Source organism: Propithecus coquereli, unplaced genomic scaffold (genome assembly GCF_000956105.1).
Source record: "Propithecus coquereli isolate 6110/MARCELLA unplaced genomic scaffold, Pcoq_1.0 Scaffold657, whole genome shotgun sequence".
Classification (NCBI taxonomy): domain Eukaryota; kingdom Metazoa; phylum Chordata; class Mammalia; order Primates; family Indriidae; genus Propithecus; species Propithecus coquereli.
The window spans coordinates 563,934-573,696 of record NW_012152585.1 but is presented as its reverse complement, the minus strand read 5'-3'; the positions used below and the strand labels follow the sequence as shown (position 1 = coordinate 573,696).

General features: G+C 42.8%; 1 long non-coding RNA gene across 1 annotated transcript; it reads right to left on the bottom strand.

Moving 5' to 3' along the window:
* Window positions 1–590: 590 nt before the first annotated feature.
* On the bottom strand, window positions 591–4,159 carry LOC105823044. The gene is made up of 3 exons (XR_001138129.1): window positions 3,901–4,159; window positions 835–1,119; window positions 591–649 (listed from the first exon to the last, which is right to left on the bottom strand). It is a non-coding gene; the product is annotated as an uncharacterized LOC105823044 (long non-coding RNA).
* Between the last annotated feature and the right edge of the window lie 5,604 nt (window positions 4,160–9,763).

Below are 9,763 nucleotides of genomic sequence, written 5' to 3'. Positions count from 1 at the left end.
TGGCTTCTTTAAAATAAAAAGTGAAAGGCAAATGACACTATTAGTGTTGGTATCAATTTTTTTCCTAGTAGTGGGCCTGTCACCGTGTCAGCCTCATTATGTTAAATTATATCTTAAGAAAATAAATGATGCCTGGGTTACAGTCCATTCAGATTCTTGTGCTTTTGTAGATAAGCCTGAACAGATATGGGGAAAGGCATGCTTTACTATTTGTATGAAGTCTCAAAATATAAAAATTATACATCTTTAATATCTCCCACCATCATTTCCACTTCACTAGAATTAACAATGAATTTTAGCAGGGCTGATGGTTCCCTCACTAGGGTGTGAAACAGCAAAACTAAAATGTTTTTCAAAGAAATGTACGTCACAGAATAAACAAGAACAAAATCACTTCTTGTGACTTACCCTTTCCCGGGAATAGCAAAGAGCTGCCATGCCACTTCCTTCTAACTAGAGATGAATGACTCCAGAGTACATTTCACAATTTGTGCACGGACTGAATTTAGGCATTGCCCGAAAGCAATTAATTCCTAAAATTTCAAAACTATTCCTAATAAAAATACAAAGTCTGGGCTGGAGGGTTTCTGTGACAGGGTGGGCCACCAACTGCAGAGCAGACAGAGGAGGGACAAGTTCGCTAAGCGGCCTGCAAAAAACAAAACAAAACAGGGAGCCTAAGCACGAGCAATCTTCTCATCTTTGCTTGCTCTGGAAACTTAATGACTGACACAGAAAATTGGAGTGTATGTACAATGTCGGATAATAGAATTATTGGATCTATGTATCAGCTTTCTGCGTCTGACGTTCAACCGTAAACAACTGGCGGCTCACCTGATTTGGATTAGTGTATCCAAAGCATGAGGCGAAACACACCAGGCTCTTGATTTCTTTTTCTTGAGGAAATAAGTTGGCTCTTCTGAACACTTTCTTGTAATAGACGTAAGAAGAGGTGCCGTGACTACGAGAGCAGGGGACCCAACAGACCGCGGGGCCTGCGGATCGGCCAGGCCGGAGCCGGCCCGCTCCCTCCAAGGCGGGAAAGAAGACTCCTTGTGGCCGGGAAGCCCGGGCCTCCCACACGCGGCTCTCCAGTTACTCCACGGATGATCTGAAGGGCTGTTGAGAGCAAAGGACCAGTTAACAATCTTCCTAGGACGAGTGGTCTGGCCGCAAAAGAGAAATATGCTAATCAGAGAATGCCTTAAAAATCAGAATGCCGCTGTCAGCATTCCTTTTACGTAGAATTCTGTGGAAGACCTCAATTTACAGAAAAGATCAAAGAGATGTGGGGAAAATAAATATTTAAACTATGATTGATGAGACAGGACGGGCCCAGGTGGGTCAGAGCGAGGCTGAGGCATGATGGGATCTAAATATCCCGAAGGCCTGCGGCCCCCACAGCCGCTTTCCCAGGTCCCTGACACCCGCGGTGTCACCTCCAGCAGGGCCTGTCCCTGTGAACCCCACTGCCATGCTTATCGGTAGTTACTGCCCCAAAATTTGCTTTCAGTTTCCAATCTTAACAGTGTGTGTGGGTCTGGTGTGTGTGGATGAGTGCCTGTGTGTGCATATGTACATGCACGTGTACAAATGTGTGTGTACATGTGTGCGTGTGGATGGGTGTGCATCTGTGCACATGTGCATGTGAGCACAGGGGTGTGGGGGGGTGAGCATGTGTGTGCATATGTACATGCCTGTGTACATGTGTAAGCATGTGTGCGTGTGGATGTGTGTGCATCTGTGCACATGTGCATGTGAGCACAGGGGTGTGGGGGTGTGTCCGTGTGTGCATATGTACATGCACGTGTACATACGTGTGTGTGCATGTGTGCGTATGGATGGGTGTGCATCTGTGCACATGCGCATGAGAGCATAGGGGTGTGGGGCTATGTGCGTGTGTGTGCATATGTACATGCATGTGTACATATGGGTGTAAGCATGTGTGCGTGTGGATGGGTGTGCATCTGTGCACATGCGCATGAGAGCATAGGGGTGTGGGGTGTGTGCGTGTGTGTGCATATGTACATGCATGTGTACATATGGGTGTAAGCATGTGTGCGTGTGGATGGGTGTGCATCTGTGCACATGTGCATGCGAGCATAGGGGTGTGGGGGTGTGTGCGTGTGTGACCATGTAGGTGCATGTGTACATAGGCATGTGGATGTATGCATGCATGTGTGCATGGGGGGGTATGCATGTGTGCTTCTGTGCGTGTGTACATGGGAGTGTGCATGTGTATGTATGGGGGAGTGGGGTGTGCATTTATACATGTGTGCCTGGATCTGTGCATGGGCATGTGTGTGGTGACCTGCAGTGACTTCTGCTGGCCTGAGCACAGCCATCTTTTGGTCCACCTGCCAGGCCAGGCTGCCCACAGACAAGGCGGGAGGCCCCTTCAGCAGAAGACAGTCGCCTGCCACTGCAAGAGGCCCGCCTTAATCTGCCACTGCCCTTAGCTTCACCGAGAGTGACAGCTAAAATCACAAAGTCATAGGAGTTGCTTGTTTGAGAAGAAAGAACTTCTAATTTCTTAGGAAAATTAGTCCGGTTGAAAAAAAACAAAAAAAAAGGAAGGAAAGAGGGAGGGAAAGAAAGAGGGAGAGAGTGATTCGTAATTCGTTTACAGACAGCTTTCTTCTCTATCTGCTGCCATTATTATTATTATTTTTTTTTTTGGATCAGTTGTTAGTTAACAGTTCTCATTTTCTTGCTGCCAGCCGTTTTTGGTTTGGTAACATTTTTCTCCTTGATACTGAAGTGTGACTTTCAGGAAATAAAAGGGCACAGGAGTAATAACCAATTTCTGTGAATTGAAGCTGAATGTCTCATGCAAAAGGAGTTGTTTAGTTAAAGTCAGTTTCTTAACTGACATCTGTCACTACCTTCATTTGCAGACTAAAGCGCTTGCGTCAACCTTGCAGAATGTTCCAGCCACCACCATCTACCGACCACTCCTGAAGCGAGGGCCCTCCTGGGGGAGCCATTAGGATCTCTGTGCATTACGTTTGCCATGGCCTGAGAAGAACTGGGGGTGTGTCCGTAATCAAAACAAGATGAGATTTTAGCACCTGGGACTCCCATAAATTTCATACACTAAAGAAAGCTTTTATCTCTAAGTGTTTCGCAGCAATTGAAGACTATTATTAATTACATTATTAGCAGTATTATTAATAGTATCATAGATGTACAGAAGGGATGTCAGCATAAATTCATTGATCAGAATTACTAAATTTGTATATTTAGTTATTAAATATTTAAATAAACTGGCGGCTAAGAGTCTGTGGAAGTACTTCATTAAAATGTTATGTTTTTATGTCACAAAATGCTTCTGTAATGAGAAATGTTCTAATTTTCTCTTAAAAATGTAAGAGCTCTTAGGTTTATAATAGTTAATTTGATCTTGCTATTACTTTATATGCTAAGAAAATACGAAATCTCACTGGATAAAGTAGAAAGCCTTGATTCCATGAAAGAACTATCTGCATTCTACAGTTTTATCAGGAAGGTCAGTATTCTAAATTATTTATGCTCATTAATTGTTGTGAAATATATAACATTTCTAATCATTTGAAACTGTTTAATATGGGGTTATTAGATTCCTAATCAGGATGTGCACATAGTTTCAAAAGAAGTTTGAATCAATTTGTTACTGTCATTTTTCAAAAATAATCATTATAATGTGTATTTAATTGTATACTTACCATCTGAGGCTTACAAATGCCTATACAGTATTTCTATATTTCCAATAGAGGTCTCAATGTGTATGTGAATATACACATATAATGTAAATTATAATATATATATTTTCCAATATGAATAAGTTCACATTAAAAATGGGAGTATTGATAATGTATGGGGCACTTAACATTTTAAAGTGGCGAGTTTATTCATCCTTACATTGTAAAAATTTTAGTTGCGACAACAGCCTGTGTACTGGGACCATTTCTGCCGTCAAAATACTGCTGACATAACTGTGTTTACACGTGAGCCTGACCAATAGAACAGTCCTTTACTTGGTTCCACTTGAAATTTGCTGATTTAAATATGTGAGAGTATGCTTGAAAAATAAGCAGGAAAGACAGATTCTTCCGAATTTCAGCGACTATTTTCTCCAACAGAGTTTCTTATGCAACTGATTTGCATCAGCCCCAATTGTAAACGAGCAAACAAGACCTGGGAACAAAAAATAAAAAGAAAACAAACTTGGATTTTCCATTTATTCTCCTCGCTTCCCACCATCCCATGTATGTTTTTCTTATATTGCTTTCAGAAAATTAATATTGCAACAATAATGATAATCATTATGATGTCTTTGCCTTAATGGCAGATTAGCTTAAATTTATAGAAAGCAAGAGAGAACATGTAGAAAAAAGAACAATGCCTTGAGTATAAGAGGCATTACGTCAATATTTGTTGATTTGAAAAAAGTCGAGCTTGAATTACTGCAACGTACACGTACAGGAGATCCCTCTGCATTTGTGGGTAGTTTGTGCAGAAAATAAACCTTTTTTGTAAGTGCTTTCTAGAATTGCACTGCCTCTAGGATCAACTAAACAGATTTCTTAGACATCTTTAAAGGGAAGAATTATTCAATTGCTGTAAACCAAGAAAGGAAAGCAACGTGAAAATTCTATAAATATAGAAGATCGACTAAATATGCAGAAGACTCCCCTCTCTTTTTGATGTGGGAAGCTGACTCGTCTCTTTCTGGAAGAACATCCTAAATTCTTTGAGGATTAATTTATATTTTATTTCTCTGAAAGCATGCCAAAACCCATCTGGGGGGCAAGGATTGATACAGCCATGCGTTTCATTCCCTTTTCCTGTGGGTCTTATCCTACTTTACGTTACAGAGTTTCTAGCTTGAAATTATATTTACTAGAAAAATTGCCGCCAAATTTATAGAGTCCGTAGTTACCAGCCTATTTCTGTAAAGCAAGAGTTTAGAAAGCTTCACGGCGTTTAACATTTTTCCTGGATATTAATCAGCATGGTGCCTGTCACACTGTGGCCAGTCAATCTTCCCATTCGGTAGCAGAAGAGGGTTGGCAATTTGAAGCAAGCCAGAACTATAACTGAGGAAAACACGGTCTATAAGTTCTATTTCAAAACTGATTTCCCTAAAGAATGAAAACTTCCTTCTAAATGTGTTTTAACAAATTCGTGCTTGCAAACAGGAGGCCACTTCACAGCAGTGACGATTACATTTAAACACATCCAAACACAAAACAACGTGAAGGAACAAACGGCAGCCACTAACTGCTTCCACAAAACGAAATCTGCAAAAAGATGTCATAACTTTCTACGATTTAGTTCTAATTACATAATGGGAGAGAGAATCTCCATTTGTTCTCAAATAAAATTTCGTTAGGAATCCTCACAAGTCTACAGAGTCCCGAAAAGCTATTATTCATCAGAAAAAAAGCATACACGTGCTTAAATCTATCCTCCGTGTCTGTGCATTCATCCGGGTTCTAATCTACATTAGTGGACTGACCATGCATCATGTTAAATACATGTAAAACACAATAATATTACGTATCAGCACACACATCCAGGATTGGAAAAAATGTGGCCAAACTTAGGAAGAATTACTTTGTGGAAAAGTAGGAATTCAATACAAATGCAAAACTGAAAATGCAACCCATGTATTTCACATCATATTGTTTTTCTCTTTATCATTTCACATTTAAACGACTGTGGCCTGGCTTTCTATGACAGTTTCCTAGTCAGGGACAAAAAAGTGAAGTAATTAGTTCGCAGGGCAAGGGAGCTGTGAGGACTGTGGACGTGATTCAGGACAGAGGGGCAGAAAGTTACGGAATCAGAACTGGACCGACAGTCTGCTTCAAAGTCAGAGGAAGCAACCGAGTTCTCACTTTAAAATGGATTGTCTTATAGGTCACAAATTCAAAGAATGAAGCCTCTGGGTGGCGGGGGGGAATCCCTTTAATTGAATAGCAGAACAATTAGCGTGATCCACTACCGCTGGCACGTAGAGTTATTTGGGAAAACTGCGCTAACACCGCCCGTATGTCCGGTTCTACGCAGATGGCCAGATAAAGTCGCCAGAAGAGAAGGCCCTGCAGCTCGGCCGGAGCTCACTGCAGAAGAGTTGTTTATTGAAAAGTGCAGTCCTGGGATTTTAGAGCTTACAGGGACTTTAGGCTCTCTCCTATCCAACCATCTTATTTTAAAAATGAGGTAACTGGAACTGTCAAGAGGTCAAACAATCAGGGTCAATATCTAGCAGGATCTGGAATATGGGTTTTTGGACTTTCAATGTAATTTTTTTTAAAACAACAGTACTATAGTCAACTCTTGAGTTTTCAGGGGCTGTGGATATTTTTAGTATTTCACTGCAAAAAAACTTTTATCCTTTCATGAGCGGTAAAAAAAAATATGATTCAAATCAACTGGCAATGCTCCATGTTCTTGTCTTTGTTCCAAGGGTTCGGTCAGGAAAAACAAAGGCTCAGACTGTTAGCTAAAGTGTGGCCTGGAAATTATCTTTGGCTTTTAATTTTGCATGTACTACTTATCCTTTAGTGCCACAAAAAAGTATAAAGATGGACTCTCAGGAGGCAGCTACCTGCAGGCAGCAGGTCAAGTGCCTGAGGACACACACCTCCTCAGCGGCCAGGTCACACCTGTGCCGTGCGAGCAGAGCCAGGTCCTGCACACCGATGCTCGTATTTGCCTTTGGAAACCGTGGTCCACACTCTTGCAGGGGAGCACATCTGAGCTAACAACTTTGGGGAAAGCTACCAAACACAGAGGGCAAGAAACCTGCTTTTATTAAGGAGTTTAAAATATTTTATTGGATGTGTGCGAAACCAAGGAGCAATGAAAACAACTCAGGTAAAATTCGTGAAAGAAATGAGATCTGAAGACAGGCTGGCAGATCATACGCAAGGCAACCCTAAACTTCCGGGAGGTGGGGGGCTTCACGAAGGCGTGTTGGTAGGACTCACATCCTACGTGCACGTCATGAGGGCAGCGCCATGTGGCCCGCCTGCGTGAAGCTGTAGCTGGCACTTTGCTCCTAATGGGGGGACATTCCTTGACAACAGAGGTACAGAGTGACAACCCAGCAGATGGCTTTCCTAAGCCTTGGTCCATATGGGGTTCCATCACACCTGTGGAATAACCTGGGAATATGGTGCTATTTTCTATGTTTTTTCTGTGACTGCTGACATCACAGACAAAATGGAAGTTAGCCTTGTCCTCACTGAATATGGAGGACTTCAAGTGGAGAATTTTAAAAGACAGACCAAGCAAGCAAACAAAAAACCCTCCAAAACAAAAAACCACCCACCCACTGCTAGCTAGCAATTTGAAATAAATTAAAATGCTATCTTGTGTTCTGTCATAAACCCTTCATTTAGAACATACAGTGGTCTCAATTCTTCTTCGCAGAAAAATCACACAGTCAGGTCATTCCCGCCCTCTGCACACACGGAGGGGCGAGCACAGGAGAGGCCCCTTGGCGGCCCCTAAGAGGAACTGTTTTCACATTCTGACCTGGTGCTTCCCTGTCTCCAGGTTACGTGGCTGTCATTTCTCTCTGGCAGTGAGAGCCTTTCCTCAATTTCTCCTTTCCCTTCTAGACCACCTACAGACGCAACGTGCCGCCAGAGACGCGCAGACATAAACACAGGTGTTCGGCACATCTGCGGTGCTGCGCCACGCGGCTGCAGGAGCCGTGTGGTTGGAGTGCCACCGTTGTAACATCATAACCCTGCTATGGAACCAGCTTCATTTACAATTTTCTTATTAAAATATGCAAATAGCAAGTAAATAGAAAGCCACAGAGCTCTGTTTTGCTGTGAAATTGATTGGAGGCATTTGACTATTTTGAGGATTTTCACATAGAGGGCTCTGAAACTGACAAGAAACGCAGACGGTCAGTCCACGCAGAGGCATTTGCTAGGAGCCCACAACAGTAAGATAAAGCTAGAAACAAAATGGCGCCAGGGGATCCAATCCGGGAATTGCTAAAACAGAGCTGAAAACTGCTGCAGCCTTGCAGGATTTCAAATTGTCCTGTGATCTCGACACACATTAAGACGCCAGGAAAGGATGACAAAGCTCGACGGTATTTGGTGAGATATCTCAATCACCCATTGTCAAGATGTACCTATCAAATTCTGCTGATCTTTTTGTGCCTCTAAGTGGCCATTCAGCATATTTTGAAATAGACAACTGGAAACAGACATCTGTCCCAACTCTAATATCATAATGTCCTGTATTCTTATTTTAATTTTTAGTTTTTTATTTTACTACATACATATTTATTGAGCATCTATCACGTGTGAGGTTTGGGTGAACAATACAATGTCCCTACCCTCAAGTTGATGTTCTTGTGGGAAGAGACAACCGAAAAAGTCAACAAATAGATAATAATCTATTTACAGGTTGTGGTTCGTGCTGTTCTTGGACAGTCAGCCTGGTGTACCACGTAACCATGAATCTACATCAGCAAGTAAAGCAGGAACCCGCCAGCAAAGGGCTGAGAGTTTGTGAATGAACAGACAACCAAACGATCCTCAGGTAGAAAGGATCAGCAAGGCCTGGCAAATCGCAGTTGTTTTAGAGGTAGGTCCTACACTAATTCTGGTCCCTTACAAACTAATGGGCCGTGCAGCACAGAACACGTGAAGTATTGATTTAATGTAATAAAGTATCTAAAGAACAGGGACTGTGTCTCTCCCACTGCTTCCTAAGGCTGTTTCCAAAGGGATTTCATGCTTCAAAGTTAGTTATTCTTTCTCTCCAGGTCAAATGAAATGTGAAGCAGAATTGAAAACATACAGCTATACAGTGATATTTAATTGCCCTGGTGGCTACTACTGCAATTTTAGGTTTAATGATTTTATTTGCTGCCAACTTCTGCATATACTGCACTAATGTATGCTAGCTGGCTTCAGAATTAGGACCAGAAATTTAAGAAAAAAAGAAAGAAAACAACACCAGTCTTCTTTATATGAACAAAAGAGTCTCTTTCCTCTTTTGAGAGTTTTTGTTTCAGGAATACAGTGTTATTTGTTATTTTTTGATCCAGGAAAAATCTGCGAGTTCTCAAGACCCACACATCCTGGCTTAATGGAGGATCGCCTAACCTGGGGAACGGCATGTCACCGAGACCCACAGGGCTCAGTTTCACCGTGACGGGGGTGCACGGCTGCCAGGGACCTCTCTTTCCTTTCGATCGCTGCTGCCAAGTCTCTGAGTCACATTTCCCAGCTTTCCCCTCGTTCTTTAAAACCAATGATGCCGAGCACGGTCGCGCTAGCGCGTAACTAGAGCAGCACCCTGGCACGTCCTCTGACGAAAAAGAGAAAAATGAAGTCGCGCTAAGTCCCACGACTCAAGCGTCCGTACAAAAATCACTTCCCACCCCCAGACGTATTTCCCTAAGAAGTGTGCGATTTGGTACATAGTATGGGCTGTTTTTGGTCTATGATAATGGCAATCTTGGCTGGATTCCCCCAAAAGCCAACCCCGAGACAAGGCTTCCAGGGCTAGCATCTTACACGAGAACAGCAGCAGAGGAGAGGGGAGGCAGCAAAGGTGTGTCAGGACCATTTCGCTGAGGAAGATGGAGCACAGCCCCCTGGCACGGACCACATGCCTCCAGCTATCGCACCCAGGCGCCACCGCGCCGGGGTATTGACACACCACCTCCTTGTGTGCTGTGGGTTGAGGCCTGCTTCTGGGAGAATTAACTCTCCAGTGCTTCCAGCTCGTCCTGCTCCAG